We start from the raw sequence: 22,181 nt of genomic DNA, 5'->3' as shown, positions 1-22,181 counted from the left end.
CTGTGCAGGACCTCCATGGTGGTGCCAGCCTGTCTGTGGTCACATGCATGCCAAACCAACATGGAATTAAGAACTTTGGTGAATCCTCAATCCTTTGATCCAGTTTGGTGACTGACTATGATAAGCCTGCCTGATGTTGCTGAGCCTCCCTGTGGTTTTTGACAAAGTCATTAGTGTTGTTGAACAGAGAGATTTAGGGGTTCAGGTACATAGTTCTTTGAATGTTGTGTCACAGGTAGACCGAGTGGTTAAGAAGACATTTAGTACGTTTGCCTTCATTGTTCAGACCATTAAACTGTAATGTTGAGGTTGTACATGATGTTGGTGAGGCCATTTTTGCAGTACTGTGTACATTTCTGGTTGCCCAGCTTTAGGAAGGATATTATTAAATAGGAGAGAGTTCAGAAAAGATTTACCAGGATGTTACTGGAGGTGGAGGATTTGAATCATAGGAAAAGGCTTGTTAGGGTGGGACTTTTTTTTCACTGCAGTGTAGGATGTTGAGGGGTGACCTTACAAAATTTCATAAAGTCATGAGGGGCATAGATAAGGTGCATAGCAAAGGTCATCTCCCTATAGTTGGTGGGGGAGGGGTCAAAACTAGAAGGCATATTTTTAAGGTGAGGCGAGAAAAAATTAAAACGGGCCTCAGAGACAGCTTTTTCACACAGAGGGTTGCTTGTATGTGGAATGAACTGCCAGAGGAAGCGGTGGATGCAGATCAGATACAACATTTAAAAGACATTTGGACAGGAAAATGAAGAGGAAAGGTTTAGATTAGATTACCTACAGTGTGGAAACAGGCCCTTCGGCCCAACCAGTCCACACCAACCCTCCAAAGAGTAACCTACCCAGACTCATTTCCCTCTAACTATGCATCTAACACTATGGACAATTTAGCATGGCCAATTCACCTGACCTACACAACTTTGGACTGTGGGAGGAAACCCACGCAGACACGGGGAGAATGTACAAACTCCACACAGACCTGAGGCTGAGAATCAAATCTGGGAACCTGGTGCTGTGAGGCAGCAGTGCTAACCACTGAGCCACCGTGCCACAGGTATGGAAGAGTTTTCTTTTGAGGAGAGGTTATGTAGATTGTGCCTGTACTCACTAGAATATAGTGGAGTGAGAGGTGTTCCTACTAAAGCATAGAAGATTCTTAGGGGATTTGACAGGGATATGGGCCAAATGCAGGCAAGTGGGACTAGTTTAGTTTGGTCGGTATGGGCGAGTTAGACCGAAGGGTCTGTTTTCATGTTGTATGACTCTATGACTCAATAATAGTTGAGACCATTTCCTAGCGAGGGCTGAGCTAGTTCCTGGTTTCTGGCAGTCCACTCACTGGAGAGTCTATTCTGTAGTACTAATGTCACTATGCAACTAATGCAGAACATCTAGTGTTCTGAGGGCATGCGTTCAAATCCCATTATGGCAGATGGAGGAGTTTGAATTTTAAAAATCTTGTCTAGTGATGACCATGTAACCATTGCCAATTGTTGTAAAACCTCACCTGGTTCACTAAAGTTCTTTATGGTTACAAATCTGCTGCTGCTACCTGGTCTGGCCTAAATGTGATTCCTGACCAAAGCAACGTGGTTGACTGTTAAGTGACCTCTAAAATGGCCTAGAATGCCACTAAATCCTCAGCCATGCCCATATCTCCTGAGTGAATAATTTTATAAAAAGCAAGCTGGGATGGTTCTACCCTGACCAACTGCAGAGGAGTCAGTTCTGTGCTCACCAGACTGTGCTCCCAAGTATAAGCTAGATGGAGAACGCATTGAGATGAAATAGTCTGAGTTAGTGGAGGGTGCAGGTGAAAGTCGTGTTGGTGTATCCTCTGAGGGTTGAGTGGTTTCTTCCTCAGGGATGGGGCCAAATATGGATGGAACAGGATTCCTTCTCCACTAGTATTCAAAAACTGAGAATTACCTGTGAAATGGGGGTAAAAAGTTCAAGTAAGAGTGAGTTGGTACTGGTCTTAATGGGAGAGCGACTAGCACAGCACAGTACAGCACAATGAAGCTCACCAGTTGGTTGCTCATGGAGATCTCCATGACCCACTTCTCTGAATGACTGCAGCATTTTCTCCTGATACAAGGTGAAGAGCTTACTGTCTACCGCCGCTTCACCTGTTGTGGCCCTCTCAGCCCAGTTTTGAGAGAGTTTTTCCTGCAATCTGACAAAAGGAGGGATTGAGAATGATGGGAGCAGCATTAGTCGTGATGCAGGGACAAAAGCATGATGGAATGCCCTGACTGAATGAGTGAATAGAACACACAGAGGCTAGAAAGGATTGGAGTCATGTGGGAGGAAGAGGTGAGTAAAGAGCCATTCAGTGAACATGCTGCATGCTGCAGTCAGAGTTGCCGTCCACAAGCCTTGGTGGGAGGTGAATGCTACAACAGACTTAAAGTGAGTAATTAGAGTGTGAGGAAGAAGGTGGTGGCGCCACTTACCCCTGTGGAGCACTGAAGGTCACTAAACTTCTTTCAAAAATGCTCGCCATTTCTTTTCACTCAGGATACTTCACTGACTCAAGTAACTACCTGCATCCAGCCTGGCTCTGCCTGGTATCTTGGCCTCCTTTGGTGGTCTAGAGAAAACAGTATTGCCCTTCTCTTGATAACTCCATCCAACAGCATCTCTCGGTCCGTCACAGTGAAACAGGATGCTAGCTTCCATTTCAGCACCAATTGCTGAGTTCAAATGGTGCATAATCCCATTGTAAGGGTCAGTTCCAGGCTTGCAGCACCTGAAGTGCTATGGGGCTAGGTTTAAATATGTATCAATGTTGCAAAATCCCAACAGTGACAAATATTTCTGCACTCCGAGTCCATAATGCATAATCTGGGCACCAAAGTGGCCAGTTGAATAATGAATGAGCTGAAGAGCAGACAATTACATGAGAGAAGTTTACACTCACTCCAGCAGCTTACATGCCATGAATCCCTCCCCAAATAAACAAGAAAATTCAGACTAAAGGAGAGAAAATCTGCTGAATTCAGTTAGAGATTGGAATCATTAAGGCCAAGAAGTTATTTGTGCAGTGGCTGAAGGTAGCAGCAGTGAAGATGCAGTGATGAAGTGTAATCATATCTGGGAGGATGGTTGATAACAATGATTTTGAAAGAGAGGTCAGATGCAAGATTAGATGCTCAAAGTACAGCGAAAGGGATAAAAAAATTTCTGTTACCTTGGATACGTAGGATGCACTAATTGTCCAGTATTGTTTGTACGATTTGGCTCTGGTTGCAGAAACAACTTGCAGATCATACGGATTATAACGAGCTTTTGGGTCATCCTGAGCTCTTAATAGACAGTACAGAAAGTCTCCTCGGTCATTCGCTGGAATTGTGGCATCCTGCAGTGAAAAGTTAGACATCACTATATTTAGCAGTATATTGTGTAAATGTATACAGATGTGAACATATACATGCATATGTAAGGTCAAGAAAGCTAAAATCGGTCAGGGCCCATGAGGGATATGAGAAAAGCAGGAAAGAACGTAAACAGGAGATTAGGAGAGAAAGGAGGGGCCATGAAATGTTCTTGGCAAGTAGAGTGAAAGAAAATCCCAAGGCATTTTAAACAGAAATTAAAAATAAGAGGATAACTATGGAGAGGGTAAGACCACTCAAGGATAAAGGAGGGAGCTTGTGGTTGGAAATAGAGGATATGGACAAGATCCTAAATGAGTGTTTTGCATCAGTACCCCAGACCCCAGTAGGACCTACCCCAGGTTTTTGAGAGAGGTAAGAAAGGACATAGGTGGCACCTTGAGCAAGATCTTTGTACCCTAAATGCCCACTGAAGAGGGCCCTGTTGACTGGCAAACAGCTAAATTTGTTCCTCTGTTCAAGAAGGAAAATACAGAAATAACCCAGGAAATTATGGACTAGTAAATCTCACATCTGTGGTTGGGAAGATATCGGAGAGAATTCTTAGGGATAGGATTTATACGCATTTGCAAAAGCATGACTTAATTAGGGGCAAACCACATAACTTTGTTTTTTTTTTGGTTTGATTTTTATTGTGACGTGTACTCAAGTAAAGTACAGGAGTACAGTTAAAAGCATTGCTCATTAAGTTTGTAATTTCAACCAAACATGTTGGAGTATAACCTGGCATCATGTAACTTCTGACTGGAAGAAAAGGCTCCACAGAAATTCCTATCCTCAATGATGGGGAAACCTAGCACATTTGTGCAAAACATAAGGCTAAAGTATTCACAACAATCTTCAGCCAGAAGTGCTGAGTGGATGTTCCATCTTGGCCTACTCCAGAAGTCCCCAGCATCACAGAAGCCAGTTGTTAGCCAATTAAATTCACTCCATGCGATATCAAGAAATGATTGGAAACACTGGATCTTGCTAAGACTATGGACCCTGACAACATTCAGGCAATAGGATTGAAAACTTGTGCTCCGTAACTTGCAGCATCCCTTACCAAGATGTTTCAGTACAACTACAAAACTGGCATCTTCCTGACATGTGTAAATTTCCCAGTTCTGTCCCATATACAAAAAGCATGATTAGTGTACATAGTGAGCACAGATCGATGGGCCACAGGATCTCTTCTGTGCCATATCCTCTACGACTGTATGATTTGTGACTCAACGGGAAGTGAAGCAGCCCATGTCCAAGTGCAGCAAGACCTGGACAATATCCAGGCTTCAGGAGAAAGTGAGGACTGCAGATGTTGGAGATGAGAGTCAAAAAGGCTTCAGCTGACAAGTGGCAAGTAACAAGTTGGGTCACACAAATGCTCAGGAATTACCATCTCCAACCAAAGACAATCTAACCACCGCGCCTTGACATTCAATGGTGTTAGCATCACTGAATCCCACACCATCAATATCCTGGGAGTTGATCAGAAACTGAACTGGATTAGCCATGTAAATACAGTGGCTACAAACATAGGTCATAAATGAGGAATACTGCAGCAAATAATCCACCTCCTGACTCCCGTAAGACTGTCCATCATCTACTCAGCACAAGGAAGGAATATGATGGAATACTCCCCACTTGCCTGGATGGGTGCAGCCCACTTGATTTGGCATCACATTCACCAAAGCAATTCCTTCTGCTATCAATCGCAGCAGTGTGTACCATCTGTCAGGAACACCTCTGAAAGGCTCCTTAGACAGTACCTTTCAGACCCACAATCACTGCCATCTGAAAGGACAAGGGCAACAGATCCATGGAAATGTTACCCTCTGCAAGTTCCCCTCCAAGCCACTCACCATCCTGACTTGCATGCCACCTTTAAACAATTGTGAACCAGTTGTCATGAGATTCTTGTATGTTACTGACTTAGCCCCAGGTTGGATTTCATTGCAAACTATTCCATATAAACAAATATTTATGACCTGCAAGTGTATTACAAGTACAAAGTTGAAACTTTATTGCTGGAACAGCACAGCAGGTCAGGCAGCATCCAGGGAACAGGAGATTCGACGTTTCGGGCACAGGCCCTTCTTCAGGAATGAGCAGAGAGTGTGCAGCAGGAGAAGATAAAAGGTAGGGAGGAGGGACTTGGAGGAGGGGAGTTGGAAATGTGATAGGTGGAAAGAGGTCAAGGTGAGGGTGATAGGTCGGAGTAGGGTGGAGGCGGAGAGGTCAAGAAGAAGACTGCAGGTCAGGAAGGCGGTGCCGCCTTCCTGACCTGCAGTCTTCTTCTTGACCTCTCCGCCTCCACCCTACTCCGACCTATCACCCTCACCTTGACCTCTTTCCACCTATCACATTTCCAACTCCCCTCCTCCAAGTCCCTCCTCCCTACCTTTTATCTTCTCCTGCTGAACACTCTCTGCTCATTCCTGAAGAAGGGCCTGTGCCCGAAACGTCGAATCTCCTGTTCCCTGGATGCTGCCTGACCTGCTGTGCTGTTCCAGCAATAAAGTTTCAACTTTGATCTCCAGCATCTGCAGACCTCACTTTCTCCTATTACAAGTACAACCCCACCACAGACCAGTGCATATTCCAATACACTGTAAACATGCACTGGCTCTAATTTACATCCCAACCTACTTGGAAGTGTACCATCTCAATGCTTCAGCCATCCTTGGAATGCAGGCATGGGCAAAAACTGGGCCTAATCAATCCTAGTGTATGTCAATTTCCATGAAAATTCATCTGACAATCAACCCATCTCATATCCAATCATTTAATCTCATAGAAACAGGAGTAGGCCATTCAGCTCATTGAGCCTGATCAAACAATATTATCCAAGCTAAGGCAAGAAACCCAAAACTGCACACAGTCCTCCATGTCTCATCTACTAATGCACATATCCTGTCAACCTGATCTTGTGTCTGACTGACCATCAGAACTCACATCTAGCTGATCATCAACAGCACAACCAACCAACTTACCAAGTGTGCATGAAGGACGGTGCGATAGTTTGGAATGTTAATTTTCATTCATAAAGCAAGAAGTGACAAATATAGAAGTTCGACTGCTCCTCATTCTTTACACAGATTTCAGGATTTTATATCAGTTTTCACATTCCAGCTACATGAGATTTGCAGTAATGTTTGACTCAACTCACTAACGGAAGGTCAGTGTAAAGTTCAGTGCAATTTTTTGGTAATGTTTTTTCAGGAATTATACTGTAGCTTCCACCGCCCTCAGCTTTTATGCAAATTTACTGCATTGAATTTCCTAAAGATTGGTTGCCATGGCAAGCCTGTTCTGGTAACGATGCGGGAAAATGGCCTTGTTCAAGCAATGTATTTTCTCCAACAGAATGGCAAAGAACACTGAATGGGATATACAATAGCAGCAAGCATGGATTTATTTTCAAACTAAACTTCAAGTCTCATTTGCAATTAGATGCAATTAATTTGCAATTACATTCGAATAACATTCTACATATCGCAGCATCAATAGATCATCCGATCGCATACATCACTGACCATTATCAAATTTTGTGTCCAGATAACTAACAGATCACATGTCTAAATGCCCATCTCATCTCATGTAAAACTGATCATCAGATCTCATCTAAACTGACCACTACACTCATCAGATCTCACGGCCAACAGAGCATGAGTGCTCACATCTGACTGGCTATCAATTCTCATGCCTGACATTGACCAGATATCGTTTCTGATTATCACTTCTCAAGTCTCACTGGTCATCAGATTTGATTTTAGACAAATCATCACCCTAATGTCCTACTCACCATTTGATCTCTCCATCTGTCTGACTGGCCATGACAAACTGCATATTACACAGCCAATCAAATCTTATATCTCATTGACCACCAGCTCTCACGGCCAATTGGCAATCAAAGCACACATCTAGCTGACCATCAGAGCACAGGTCCAAGTAACCATTACTCTTATGTCTGGCTGGCCATCACTCCCATGTCCGACTTACCATCACGCTCATGTCCCACTTACCATTACGCTCATGTCTGACCGATCATCACCCCCATGTCCAAATGACTATCATTCTCATGTCCAACTTATCATTATCCTCATGTCTGACTGACCATCACTCTCATGTCCAACGAACTATCACTCTTATGTCTGCCTGACTATCACACACATGTCTAACTATCACACTCATGTCTGACCATCACACTCATGTCTGACAACCAGTTTAATGTCTGACTGACCATCACGCTCATGTTCCACATACCATCACTCTCATGTCTGACTTACCATCACTCTCAATTCTGACTGACCATCACTGTCATGTCTGACTAACAGTCTCATGTCCAACTTACCATCACACTCATCTCAGACGGACTATCACACTTATGTCTGACTGACTATCACACTCATGTCTGGGATAGTGTAGGGGGATGGGCTTAGATTAGTTCACAGGTCGGTGCAACAACGAGGGCTGAAGGGCCTGTTCTGTGCTGTATTGTTCTATGTTCTATGACCATCACTCTCAGGTCTGACTGACCATCACTCTCATGTCTGACTGACCATAAATCTCATGTCCAACTGGCCATCACTCTCATGTCTGACCGACCATTACTCTCATGTCCAATGAACTATCACTCTCATGTCAAACTGACTATCACACTCATGTCCCACGTACTATCACTCTCATGTCTGATTGACCATCACTCTCCTGTCCGACTATCACTCTCATGTCTATCACTCTCCTGTCCGACTGACTGTCACTCTCATGTCTGACTGTCTATCACACTCATTTTTGCCTGACTATCACACACGTCTAACTACCACACTCAGGTCTGACTGACCATCACTCTCATGTCTGACTGACCATTACGCTCATGTCCAATGAACTATCACACACATGTCAAACTGACTATCACACTAATGTCCCACTTACTATCACTCTCATGTCTGATTGACCATCACTCTCCTGTCCGACTGACTGTCACTCTCATGTCTGACTGTCTATCACACTCATGTCTAACTATCACTCTTATGTCTGACTATCACACTCATGTCTGACTGACCATCACTCTTATGTCCGACTGACTATCACACTCATGGCTGAGTGTCACACTCATGTCTGACTAACACTCTCATGTCTGACTAGTCTGTCTGACCATGACGCTCATATCCGACTGACTATCACTCTCACATCTAATTGACTATCAGATTCATGTCTATCATTCTCATGTCTGACTGACCATCAATCTCATGTCCGACTGACTAACGCTCTCATGTCTGACTATCACTCTCATGTCTGACTAGTCTGACTGACCATCACGCTCATATCCGACTGACTATCACTCTCACATCTAACTAACTATCAGATTCATGTCTATCATTCTCATGTTTGACCATCACTCTCATGTCTAACTGACCATAACTTACATGTCTGACTGACCATAACGTACATGTCTGACTGACCATCACTCATGTCTGACTGACCATGACTCTCATTTCCAACTGACCATCACTCTCATGTCTGACTGACCATAACATACATATCTGACTGGCCAACTTTTTCATGTCTGACTGACCATCACTCTCATGTCTGACTGACCATGACTCTTCTTTCTGTCTGACCATCACTCTCATGTCTGACTGATCATCGCTTCGTGTCCGACTGTCCACAAACTCATTTCCAACTAGCCATCACTCTCATGTCCGATTATCACTCTCATGTCTGATTATCACACTCATGTCTGACTGACCATCACTCTCATGACCCACTTACCATCACGCTCATATCCGATTGACTATTACTCTCACATTTAACTATCAGATTCATGTCTAACTATCATTCTCATGTCTGACTGACCATCACTCTCATGTCTGACTGACCATCAATCACATGTCTACCTGACTGACCATCACTCTCATGTCCAACTATCACTCTCATGTCTAATTATCACACTCATATCTGACTGACTATCACACTCATGTCCCACTTACCATCACTCGCATGTCTGACTGACCATCACTCTCATGTCTGATTGACCATCACTCTCATGTCTGACTGAGCAGCAGGTCCCATATCCAACTGACCATCAAATCCCATGCCAGTCTGTCCATCACATCCCAGATCTGACTGACCATCGCTGACAGGTCTGACTGACCATCTCTCTTGTCCAACTGACCATCACACTCATTTCTGACCTACCATCACCCTCATGTCTGACTGACCATCATTCTTATGTCTGACTGACCATCGCTCTTATGTCTGACTGCCCATACTCTCATTTCCGACTTACCATCACTTTCACATCTGACTGACCATCACTCTCCTTTCTGACTGACCATCACTCTCATGTCTGACTGACCATAACTTACATGTCTGACTGACCATAACGTACATGTCTGACTGACCATCACTCTCATGTCCGACTGATCATTGCTTCGTGTCCGATTGTCCACACACTCATGTCCGACTTGCCATCGCTCTCATGTCCAACTGACCATCGCTCTTATGTCTGTCTGACCATCACTCTCACTTCAGACTGACCATCACTCTCATGTCTGACTGACCATCGCTCTCATGTCCGACTGACCATCACTCTCATGTCTGACTGATCATCGCTTCATGTCCGACTGTCCACACACTCATTTCCAACTTGCTATCACTCTCATGTCTGACTGACCATCGCTCTCAGGTCTGTCTGACCATCGCTCTCATGTCTGACTGACCATCGCTTTCATGTCCGACTGACGATCACTCTCATGTCTGACTGAACACGCCCTTCATGCCCCATTGGCCATAGATCTCATGTCTGACTGAACATCGCCCTTCATGCCCCACTGGCCATCAGATCTCATGTCTGACTGAACATCGCCCATCATGCTCCACTGGCCATCAGATCTCATATCTGACTGAACATCGCCCTTCATGCCCCACTGACGATCAGATCTCATGTCCCACTTACCATCACTCGCATGTCTGACTGACCATCACTCTCATGTCTGATTGACCATCACTCTCATGTCTGATTGACCATCACTCTCATGTCTGACTGAGCAGCAGGTCCCATATCCAACTGACCATATGACGATCAGATCTCATATCTGACTGAACATCGCCCTTCATGCCCCATCATGCTCCACTGGCCATCAGATCTCATATCTGACTGAACATCGCCCTTCATGCCCCACTGACGATCAGATCTCATGTCCCACTTACCATCACTCGCATGTCTGATTGACCATCACTCTCATGTCTGATTGACCATCACTCTCATGTCTGACTGAGCAGCAGGTCCCATATCCAACTGACCATATGACGATCAGATCTCATATCTGACTGAGCATCGCCCTTCATGCCCCATCATGCTCCACTGGCCATCAGATCTCATATCTGACTGAACATCGCCCTTCATGCCCCACTGACGATCAGATCTCATGTCCCACTTACCATCACTCGCATGTCTGACTGACCATCACTCTCATGTCTGATTGACCATCACTCTCATGTCTGACTGAGCAGCAGGTCCCATATCCAACTGACCATATGACGATCAGATCTCATATCTGACTGAACATCGCCCTTCATGCCCCACTGACCATCAGATCTCATATCTGACTGAACATCGCCCTTCATGCCCCACTGACGATCAGATCTCATGTCTGACTGAACATCGCCCTTCATGCCCCACTGGCCATCAGATCTCATATCTGACTGAACATCGCCCTTCATGCCCCACTGGCCATCAGATCTCATATCTGACTGAACGTTGCCATTCATGCCCCACTGGCCATCAGATCTCATATCTGACTGAACGTTGCCATTCATGCCCCACTGGCCATCAGATCTCATATCTGACTGAACATCGCCCTTCATGCCCCATTGGCCATTAGATCTCATGACTGAGTGAAAATCGGCCATCATGCCGCACTGACCATCAGATCTCATATCTGACTGAACGTTGCCCTTCATGCCCTACTGGCCATCAGACCTCATATCTGACTGAACGTTGCTCTTCATGCCCCAATTGCCATCGGATCTCATGTCTGACTGAAAATCGCCCCTCATGCCCAACTGACCATCAGATCTCATGTCTGACTGACACTCAGATGTCTTGTCCAACTGACTAGGACTCTCATTTCTTACTGATCACCAGATGACCATCACACTTACCCCTGATTGACCATCAAATCTCATGTCTGAGTGATTACCAGCTCCTATGTTCAACTGATCATCAGTTTCCATATTCAACTAGCTATCAACCCTCACCTGTGACTGACCATCAGATCTCTTGTCTGACTGCCCAACACTTGCACATAGGACTATTAGGCCTCACTTCTAATTGACAATCAGATCACAGCTCCAACTGACCATAAACAGATCACATGTCTGACTAACCATCAGATCACATATCCAATTAACCATAAACAGATCACGTGTTATGGACTAGGCCAGAGCACTCAAAACATTCTTAAGCAGGCAGCCCAGACCATACCTTTGCAATTTGTTTCAGTAATTGTACAGTGAAAGGTACCCAGAGTAAGTTAAGAAAGTAAGGTCTGCAGATGCTGGAGATCAAAGTTGAAACTTTATTGCTGGAACAGCACAGCAGGTCAGGCAGCATCCAGGGAACAGGAGATTCGACGTTTCGGGCACAGGCCTGTGCCCGAAACGTCGAATCTCCTGTTCCCTGGATGCTGCCTGACCTGCTGTGCTGTTCCAGCAATAAAGTTTCAACCCAGAGTAAGTTAGCAAGGCTGACTACCAGTTTTTAAAATAGATAAAAATTTATTCACAAAATTAGACAAGGAAACATGAAAAACAGTATAAAAAACCCCGACAGAACTCAGTCTATCCAAACTAGACATAATTATGCTGTTCCCAATATACACAACAGTCCCAATAAGGAAACTCCTTGTAACACAGTTAAAAAAAAGGAACAGATACTAACTTGAAGTTAGAAGGGCAGAAAGAGAGAGAGATTCCACACAGCTCACTGTTGAACTCCTAACTAGTTCTGGACTGAACTGCTCAGATAGAGAGCTGACCACTCCTCTTTCATTATACAGATCACTTCTAAAACATGACCACTTTGGTCTGACATCTCATCTGTTTACAAGCAAACAAAAAGGCCTCTCAATACCCTTTAATCTCTGTACCATTCCAGTCTAATCAGCACCAGGAGCAGTTTATGACTCCTCTGGAAAAAAACAAGGGCACATTATCCTTGAGAAAAGGAACAGCTTTTAGAAAAAAAGGACCAGCTTTGTTACACCTCCCCTCTTAAAAGAAACCCATCAATACTAAAAGATGGCTTCATTTTTAAAACCCTTCAAAAACAAACTGGTTAGTAGTCCAAAACACACACATACATTATACTAACTGTACACATGCAAACATGCACAACTACATACAAATTCAGGCTGTAGTACACCCAGCACCGAACACCTCTGAATCTCATTCGAATCTCAATGATGAATCAGCATTCACGTTTTTGTGACCTGCCACATGCACAATTGTCAAACTGAATGGCTGCAACAACAATCTCCATCTAAACAGTCTGGCATTTTTGTCTGTAAATTTTTCCACAATTGTCAATGGGTTGTGATCAATGTATACAATTGTCTCAGATGCATTGCTAGTAATATAAACACTGAAATGTTGTAATGTCAACGCCATGCTTAAAGTCTTTTTCTCCACCGTTGAATATTTCATGTTGGTGAACCTTTAACTTTCTAAAAAAAATGCCCATTGGATCTTTCTATCCCTTCATCATCCTCCTTCAGGAGTACAGCACCGACACCCACATCACTGGCATCGATAGTCACCTTGAAAGACTTTGTTTAATCTGGTGTGGCTAATACTGGGGCAGTGGTTAATACAGTTTTTAGGCTGTCAAATGCCTTTTGAGAGTTCGCTGTCCACTGAAACCTCTTGCCCTTTTTTAACAATTTGGTGAGTGGAGCAGCCGCACTGCTAAAGTTCGGCACAAACTTTCAGTAAAATCTACTCCAACCCTGTAACCATAGTACTGCTTTTCTCATCTACGGTGTGGGAAATTCCCCAATTACATTTGATTTCACACCCCATGGGGCCATTTGTCTATGTCCAATAACATGGTCCAGGAAGGTGACTTGGGCTTTGGCAAATTCACTTTTAGCTAGCTTTACCGCCAAGCCTGCCTTCCGAAGTAAATCAAACAAGTCTGATAAATGCTGTAAATGTTCCTTCTATGAGTGACTAAAAATTACCAGGTCATAATTTACACCACACAGTTGGGTAATCTGGCAATGACCTTATTAGTCCGTATTTGAAATGTGGCTGGAGCAGTTTTCATACCAAATGGCATAACTTTGAACTGATATAGTCCATTTGGTATGATGAAAGCTGAAATTGCCTTTGCTGTCTCCGACAGAGGGACTTGCCAGTAGCCTCTGAGCAAGTCCCACTGAGAAATGTAAGTTGCTTGTCCCACTTTTTCGACACAGTCCTCCAACCGTGGAATTGGATATGCATCAGTCTTTGTAACGGTGTTGACGTTGTGATAATCCACACATAATTACTGGGTACCATCTGGCTTTGGCACCATGACTATGGGTGAGCTCCAGTCACTGTAACTCACTTCGATTATGCCATTTTGGAGCATGCGCTCTATCTCCTTCTGAACCTGTGCCAACTTTAGAGGGTTAAGCCCATGAGGATGTTGCTTAATCAGAACAACATCTCCTATTTCTACATCATGCACAATTAGATTAGTACTTCCCAGTTTATTTCTGCATATCTCCCCATGTGATAGAAATAACTCTTTCAGGTCATTTCAATTTTCTTGTGTAAGGTAACTCAATACTTTATCCCAATCTTTGACAACTTCCTCATTGTCCAATTTGATTTGAGGAATGTCCGACTCAGAATCCTCTAAACTTGATTCTTCCTTCTGTGTTGTAATCATTAACACCTTCTCCTCTTGCTTTCCTTCCCTATCAAAATACCTTTTGAGCATATTTACATGACACACTCTGTGAGATTTCTTCCTGTCTGGAGTCCTTATCAAATAGTTCATCTCACTCAATTTCTTCTCAATTTGATAAGGTCCACTAAACCTTGCTTTTAAAGGCTAATCTGTTACTGAAAGTAACACCAATACCTTTTGAGTGTGTATTGTAGGGTCTGCAGCTGCCAGGTTTGTTTACACACTGTCTGTGGGCAGCTGCAGCCTGTTTGAATTCTGCAGCAGGTGGATTGATACAGTCACTTTAGCCAAGGCTAGCTTCCATTTTCTGGACTCAAAGTCAAGTTCAATGACTTTAGGGCTTGAGCTCTCCCATGTCCTTACCCCAACACCTCCAAACCAGGCTTTGTTAACACAGTCTGTTATTACACACAATCCATTGTTAGACACCAACAGTCCCCATTAACAGTTATTCACCTTCCTAGCAAGATCATTTTCCACTGTCCAACTGTTCTGCTCTTTCTGGGCTCTATCCCCACCTATTGTTTACTCTTTACCCCTCCCCCCCACCCTATCTTTTGCATATAAACTGACACTTTCCTAGTGACCATCAGTTCAACCTAAAACCTGTGATAAGTTATCCTTATGATCTTCACTAAGATCTACCTTTCCCCTTCCACGGGAGGATTTCTCTTTGCCCCCAATTTCTATCCCTCAGGGACTGAAATTGATTCTGGAAACCAAACCATGTTTTATGGACAAGCTCATAATCATCAGCCACCTCAGCTGTTAACCTTGCTGTTTTAACTCTCTGCTCTTCCACATGAGTTCCACTACTTCAGGCAGTGAAGTTTTGAATTCCTCCAAAATAATTCCTCATTCTCTCAGCGGAGCAGGTAAGGGCTGTTTGGCAGTGGCTGCTTGAAGGCTCGGTGACGTTTGTTTAACGGTTTAAATTTGAAAGTTTTTTTTTTAAAAAACGCGGAGCGGACCCGGAAGCTGGTGTAGCACAAGCTTACCTGGGTAGGTTTTTTTTCCCTATAAAAGCGCGCAGGAAAGGAACCCGAGGCACTACAGAGGTAGTGCATCCCACCCGCCCTCCTCCTCTAACCTAATAATAAGACCCGTTGTGGTTAGTAGATAAGTGCTGCATTTTGCTTGTTCTATTCTTTAGACCGAGTTTTTTTTTATAAAAGGTTACTTTTAGAGGGATGGCAGTGAAGGCAGTGCAATGTTCCTCTTGCAAAATGTTTGAGGTGAGGGATGCCATGGTCGTCCCTGCTGATTACACTTGCAGGAAGTGCACCCATCTCCAGCTCCTCCAAGACCGTGTTAGGGAACTGGAGCTGGAGTTGGATGAACTTAGGATCATTCGGGAGGCAGAGGGGGTCATAGATAGGAGCTTTAGGGAAGTAGTAACTCCAAAGATTGCAGACAGATGGGTGACAGTGAGGGGGACTGGGAGGAAGCAGCCAGTTCAGGGACCCCCTGCGGCCGTTCCCCTCAAGAACAAGTGTACCGTTTTGGATACTTGTGGGGGGGACGACTTACCAGGGGTAAGCAATGGGGTTCAGGCCTCTGGCAGGGAGCATGTCCCCGTTGCTCAGAAGAGAAGGGTGGAGAAAAGCAGAGCACCTTGTCTGTGTGGGTTTCCTCCGGGTGCTCCGGTTTCCTCCCACAATCCAAAGATGTGCAGGTCAGGTGAATTGGCCATGCTAAATTGCCCATAGTGTTAGGTAAGGGGTAAATGTAGGGGTATGGGTGGGTTGTGCTTCGGCGGGTCGGTGTGGACTTGTTGGGCTGAAGGGCCTGTTTCCACGCTGTAATGTAATCTAATCTAATCTAATCTAATAGTTATTGGGGACTCAATAGTTCGGGGCACAGATAGGTGGTTTTGTGGGGGCGAGAGAGACTCACGTTTGGTATGTTGCCTCCCAGGTGCAAGGGTACATGACTTCTCTGATCATGTTTCCCGGGTCCTTAAAGGGGAGGGGGAGTAGCCCGAAGTCGTGGTCCACTTTGGCACCAACGACATAGGTAGGAAGAGGGCTGAGGATGATAGGCAGGCTTTCAGGGAGCTAGGTTGGAAGCTCAGAGTTAGAACAAACAGAGTTGTTGTCTCTGGTTTGTAACCCGTGCCACGTGATAGAGAGTCGAGGAATAGGGAGAGAGAACAGTTAAATGCATGGCTACAGGGATGGTGCAGGAGGGAGGGATTCTGGTATCTGGATAACTGGGGTTCTTTCTGGGGAAGGTGGGACCTCTATAAACAGGATGGTCTACACCTGAACCTGAGGGGCACCAGTATCCTTGGAGGGAGGTATGCTAGTGCTCTTGGGGGGGGTTTAAATTAACACTGCAGGAGTTAGACTGTAGCTTTAGGGTGCAGGACCTGGAGTGTAGGGAGGTTAGGAACATGGCATCAATCTCAAAGGAGGGTGCCTGTAAACAGGAAAGTGGCTTGAAGTGTGTATACTTCAATGCAAGAAGTATACGAAATAAGGTAGGTGAACTTGCAGCGTGGGTTGGTACCTGGGATTTCGATGTTGTGGCTATTACGGAGACATGGGTAGAACAGGGACAAGATTGGCTGTTGCAGGTTCCAGGGTTTAAATGTTTTAGTAGGGTCAGAGGTGGGGGTAAAAGAGGGGGAGGTGTGGCATTGCTTGTCAAAGATAGTATTGCAGCGGTGGAAAGGACAATGGATGAAGACTCGCCATCTGAGGTAGTTTGGGCTGAGGTTAGGAATAGGAAAGGTGAGGTCACCCTGTTAGGAGTTTTCTACAGGCCTCCTAATAGTCCTAGAGACATAGAAGAAAGGATTGCGAGGATGATTCAGGAGAAGAGTGAAAGTAATAGGGTGGTTGTTATGGGGGTCTTTAACTTTCCAGATATTGACTGGGAAAGCTACAGCTCCGAGTTCGTTAGATGGGTCGGTGTTTGTCCAATGTGTGCAGGAGGGCTTCCTGACACAGTATGTAGACAGGCCAACAAGAGGTGAGGCCATACTGGATTTGGTTCTGGGTAACGAACCAGGCCAGGTGTTAGAATTGGAGTTAGGTGAGCACTTTGGGGACAGTGACCACAATTCGGTGACTTTTACTCTAGTGATGGAGAAGGATAAGTGTGCACTGCAGGGCAAGAGTTATAGCTGGGGGCAGGGAAATTATGATGCGGTGAAGCACGACTTAGGATGCGTGGCTTGGAAAAGTAGGCTTCAAGGGAAGGGCGCAATTGATATGTGGAGCTTGTTCAAGGAGCAACTATTGAGTGTCCTTGATAAGTATGTACCTGTCAGGCAGGGAGGAAAGGGTCATGTGAGGGAGCAGTGGTTTAATAAGGAATTGGAATCCCTTGTTAAAGGGAAGAGGGCGGCCTATGTAAAGATGAGGCGTGAAGGTTCAATTGGGGCGATTGAGAGTTATAAGGTAGCCAGGAAGGATCTGAAGAGAGAGCTAAGAGCAGCAAGGAGGGGACATGAAAAGTCCTTAGTTGGTAGGATTAGGGAAAACCCAAAGGCTTTCTATAGGTATGTCGGGAATAAAAGAATGACTAGGGTAGGAATAGGTCCAGTCAAGGATAGTAGTGGGAAGTTGCGTGTGGAGGCTGAAGAGATTGGGGAGACACTGAATGAATACTTTTCGTCAGTATTCACTCAGGAACAGGACATTGTTGCCGATGTGAATACTGAGTCACAATTAATTAGAATGGACGGCTTTGAGGTATGTAGGGAAGAGGTGTTGGAAATTCTGGAAAGGGTGAAAATAGATAAGTCCCCTGGGCCTGATGGCATTTATCCTAGGATTCTCTGGGAAGCAAGGGAGGAGATTGCAGAGCCATTGGCCTTGATGTTTATGTCCTCGTTGTCTACAGGAATAGTGCCAGAAGACTGGAGGATAGCAAATGTGGTTCCCTTGTTCAAGAAGGGGAGTAGGGATAACCCTAGTAACTATAGGCTGGTGAGTCTCACTTCTGTTGTGGGCAAAGTCTTAGAGAGAATTGTAAGGGATAGGATTTATGAACATCTGGATAGGAATAATGTGATCAAGGATAGTCAGCATGGTTTTGTGAAGGGCAGGTCGTGCCTCACAAACCTTATTGAATTCTTTGAGAAGGTGACTAAGGAGGTGGATGAGGGTAAAGCAGTAGATGTGGTGTATATGGATTTTAGTAAGGCGTTTGATAAGGTTCCCCATGGTAGGCTGCTGCAAAAAATAAGGAGGTATGGCATTGAGGGTGAGTTGGAGGTTTGGATTAGGAATTGGCTGGCTGGAAGAAGACAGAGGGTAGTAGCTGATGGTAAAGATTCATCTTGGAGTGCAGTTACTAGCGGTGTTCCGCAAGGATCTGTTTTGGGACCATTGCTGTTTGTCATTTTTATAAATGACCTGGAGGAGGGGCTAGAAGGTTGGGTGAGCAAGTTTGCGGATGATACGAAACTTAGTGGAGTTGTTGACAGTGAGGAAGGATGTATCAGGTTACAGCGGGATATAGATAAGTTGCAGAGCTGGGCAAAAAGGTGGCAAATGGAGTTCAATGTAGGTAAGTGTGAGGTGATTCACTTCGGTAAGAGTAACAAAAAGATGGGGTACTGGGCTAATGGTCAGATACTTGGTAGTGTGGATGAGCAGAGGGATCTTGGTGTCCATGTACACAGATCTCTGAAAGTTGCCACCCAGGTAAATAGTGCGGTGAAGAAGGCATATGGTGTACTGGCTTTTATTGGTAGAGGAATTGAGTTCCGGAGTCCTGAGGTCATGTTGCAGTTGTGTAAGACTCTGGTGCGGCCGCATCTGGAGTATTGTGTGCAGTTTTGGTCACCATACTATAGGAAGGATGTGGAGGCACTGGAACGGGTGCAGAGGAGGTTTACCAGGATGTTGCCTGGTATGGTAGGAAGATCGTATGAGGAAAGGCTGAGGCACTTGGAGCTGTTTTCATTGGAGAAAAGAAGGTTTAGGGGTGACTTGATAGAGGTGTACAAGTGATTAGGGGTTTAGATAGAGTTGACCATGAGAACGTTTTTCCACGTATGGAGTCAGCTATTACGAGGGGGCATAGCTTTAAATTAAGGGGTGGTAGGTATAGGACAGATGTTAGGGGTAGATTCTTTACTCAGCGAGTCGTGAGTTCATGGAATGCCATGCCAGTAGCAGTGGTGGACTCTCCCTCTTTATGGGCATTTAAACGGGCATTGGATAGGCATATGGAGGATAGTGGGCTAGTGTAGGTTAGGTGGGCTTGGATCGGCGCAACATCGAGGGCCAAAAGGCCTGTACTGCGCTGTATTTTTTCTATGTTTCTATGTTCTAATTACCTCTCTAAGGGCATCACAGGTTTGCTCAATTTTTAAAGCTCTTATCCATCTATCAAAATTACTCTTTTTGATCCTTTCAAACTCAATATAAGTTCAATTAGATTCCTGTAACAGTGTCTATAGGCTTCTGGTACAAGCTCAAATGCACCTAAAATGGCTTTTTTCACCTCCTCATTATCCCCAGATACCTCCTCTGAGAGGGATGCGAATACCTCACTCGCCTTACCGACAAGTTTCATTTGGATCAACAAAACACACATTGCTACTGGTCACTGCACTTGTTTAGCCACCTTTTCAAATGAGATGAAAAAGGCTTCTACGTTCTTCTCATCAAATTTAGGTAATGCTTGAACATACTTAAATAGTTTCTCACTAGGCTTCTGACTACCAGGGGCTTGCTCATCATCACTCTCTTCCTCACTAAGCCCACCCTGAGCCTTTATCTCCAGCCTTTTATGCTGACTTTCCTTAAGTGTCAATTTTTGAAGTTCAAAAGCTCTCTCTTTTTTTCTTTCTCCTCTGCTGCTGTCTCCTTTTGTCTCAGTTCTGCTGCTCTCTCTTTTTCTCTCTGTTTTGCTTTTAATCGTAACTCAAACTGTTTCATTTCTGCTGCCCTTTCCTTACCTCTCGCCTCTAACTCAAGTTGCTTCATTTGCAATTGAATTCTTGCCATCTCTATAGATTCTGATGATTTCTCCAACAAGTTTAATTGCTGAGCTGCTGCTGTAATTACCTCTCCTTTCCTCACAGAAGCAGGCAGTTCCAATTCCAGCTTCTCTGCCAATTCCTGCAGTTTGGTCTTATTCACCTTTTGCAAAACTTCCAAAGTCACCGCATCCACTTCCAGAAAACGTTTGGCGACTGAAAGAGCCATTACTATCCCAAGCTTTGTCTACCCAACCAAACCAATGCCCGAAAGAAAGACACTAGCACCTACCACTCACTGTTTAAAATCCCGCAAAAAGCCCCAAATCTGTTATGGACTAAGTCAGGCCACTCAAAACATTCTTGAGCAGATAACCCAGACCATAACTTTGCAATTTGTTTCAAAAAGTGTACAGTGAAAATTACCCGACGTAAGTTAGCGAGGTTAACTGACAGGTTTTAAAACAGACAAAAATGTATTCACAATGAAACACAATGAACAGAAAAATGAACCCCTACAGAACTCAGTCTATCCAAACGAGATTTAATTATGCTGTTCCAAATATACACAACAGTCCCAATAAGCAAACCCCCTTAAAACATAGTAGAAAAAAGGAACAAATACTTACAGGTTGAAGTTAGAAGTGCAGAAAGAGTTTCCACACAGCTCACTGTTGAACTCCTAACTAGTCTGGACTGAACTGCTCATCTAGAGAGCTGACCACTCCATTATACAGGTCACTTCTAAAACATGACCACTTTGGCCTGACGTTTCATCTGTTTACATATAAACAAAAAGGTCTCTCAATACCCTTTAATCTCTATACCAAACCAGTCTAATCGGATCCAAAAACAGTTTACGACCCCGCTGGGAAAAAAACAAGGACACATTATCCTTGAGGAACGGAACAGCTTTTAGAAAAAAGGGACCAGCATTGTGACACATGTCTTACTAACCAGCAGATCACATACCCAACTGACCATAAACCGATCACATGTCTTACTACCCAGCAGATCACATATCCAACTGACCATAAACCGTTCGCATCTCTTACTAACCAGCAGATCACATATCCAACTGACCATAAACCGATCGCATGTCTTACTAACCAGCAGATCACATATACAACTGACCATAAACAGATCGCATGTCTTACTAACCAGCAAATCACATACCCAACTGACCATAAACTGATCGCATGTCTTACTAACCAGCAGATCACATATCCAACTGACCATAAACTGATCGCGCCTTACGAACCATCAGATCCCATATCCATAAATACCATGAAAAATAGGAACAGGAATAGGCCCCTTGGCCCACTCAGTTTCCCTCACCACTCAAAAAAATCATGGTTGATCTAACATTGCTCACATCCACTTCCCTATGATAACCTTTGATTCCCTTGCTGATCAAAAATCTATTTATCTCAGCCTTAAATATACACAAAAACTCTGTCTACACAGCTTTCTGTGGCAAAGTGTTCCAAAGACACACAATTCTCTGAGAGAAGAAACTCCTCCCCATCTCAGTCTTAAATTGACATCCCTGAACATGAAGCACCCATGAGCCCATGAGCCCAGCCTGGAGCCCAGTTACAAGTGGAGTTCCGCAGGGATCAGTTCTGGGTCCTCTGCTGTTCGTAATTTTTATTAATGACTTGGATGAGGGAGTCGAAGGGTGGGTCAGTAAATTTGCAGATCATACGAAGATTGGTGGAGTTGTGGATAGTGAGGAGGGTTCTTGTCGGCTGCAAAGGGACTTGGATATGATGCAGAGCTGGGCTGAGGAGTGGCAGATGGAGTTCAACCCTGCCAAGTGTGAGGTTGTCCATTTTGGAAAGACAAATAAGAATGCGGAATACAGGGTTAACGGTAGGGTTCT

This window comes from Chiloscyllium plagiosum, unplaced genomic scaffold (genome assembly GCF_037043375.1).
Source record: "Chiloscyllium plagiosum isolate Xiang-an unplaced genomic scaffold, Cpla_swu_hap1 HiC_scaffold_3, whole genome shotgun sequence".
Classification (NCBI taxonomy): domain Eukaryota; kingdom Metazoa; phylum Chordata; class Chondrichthyes; order Orectolobiformes; family Hemiscylliidae; genus Chiloscyllium; species Chiloscyllium plagiosum.
The sequence above is the reverse complement of the archived record's forward strand: the minus strand, read 5'-3'. Positions refer to the sequence as shown.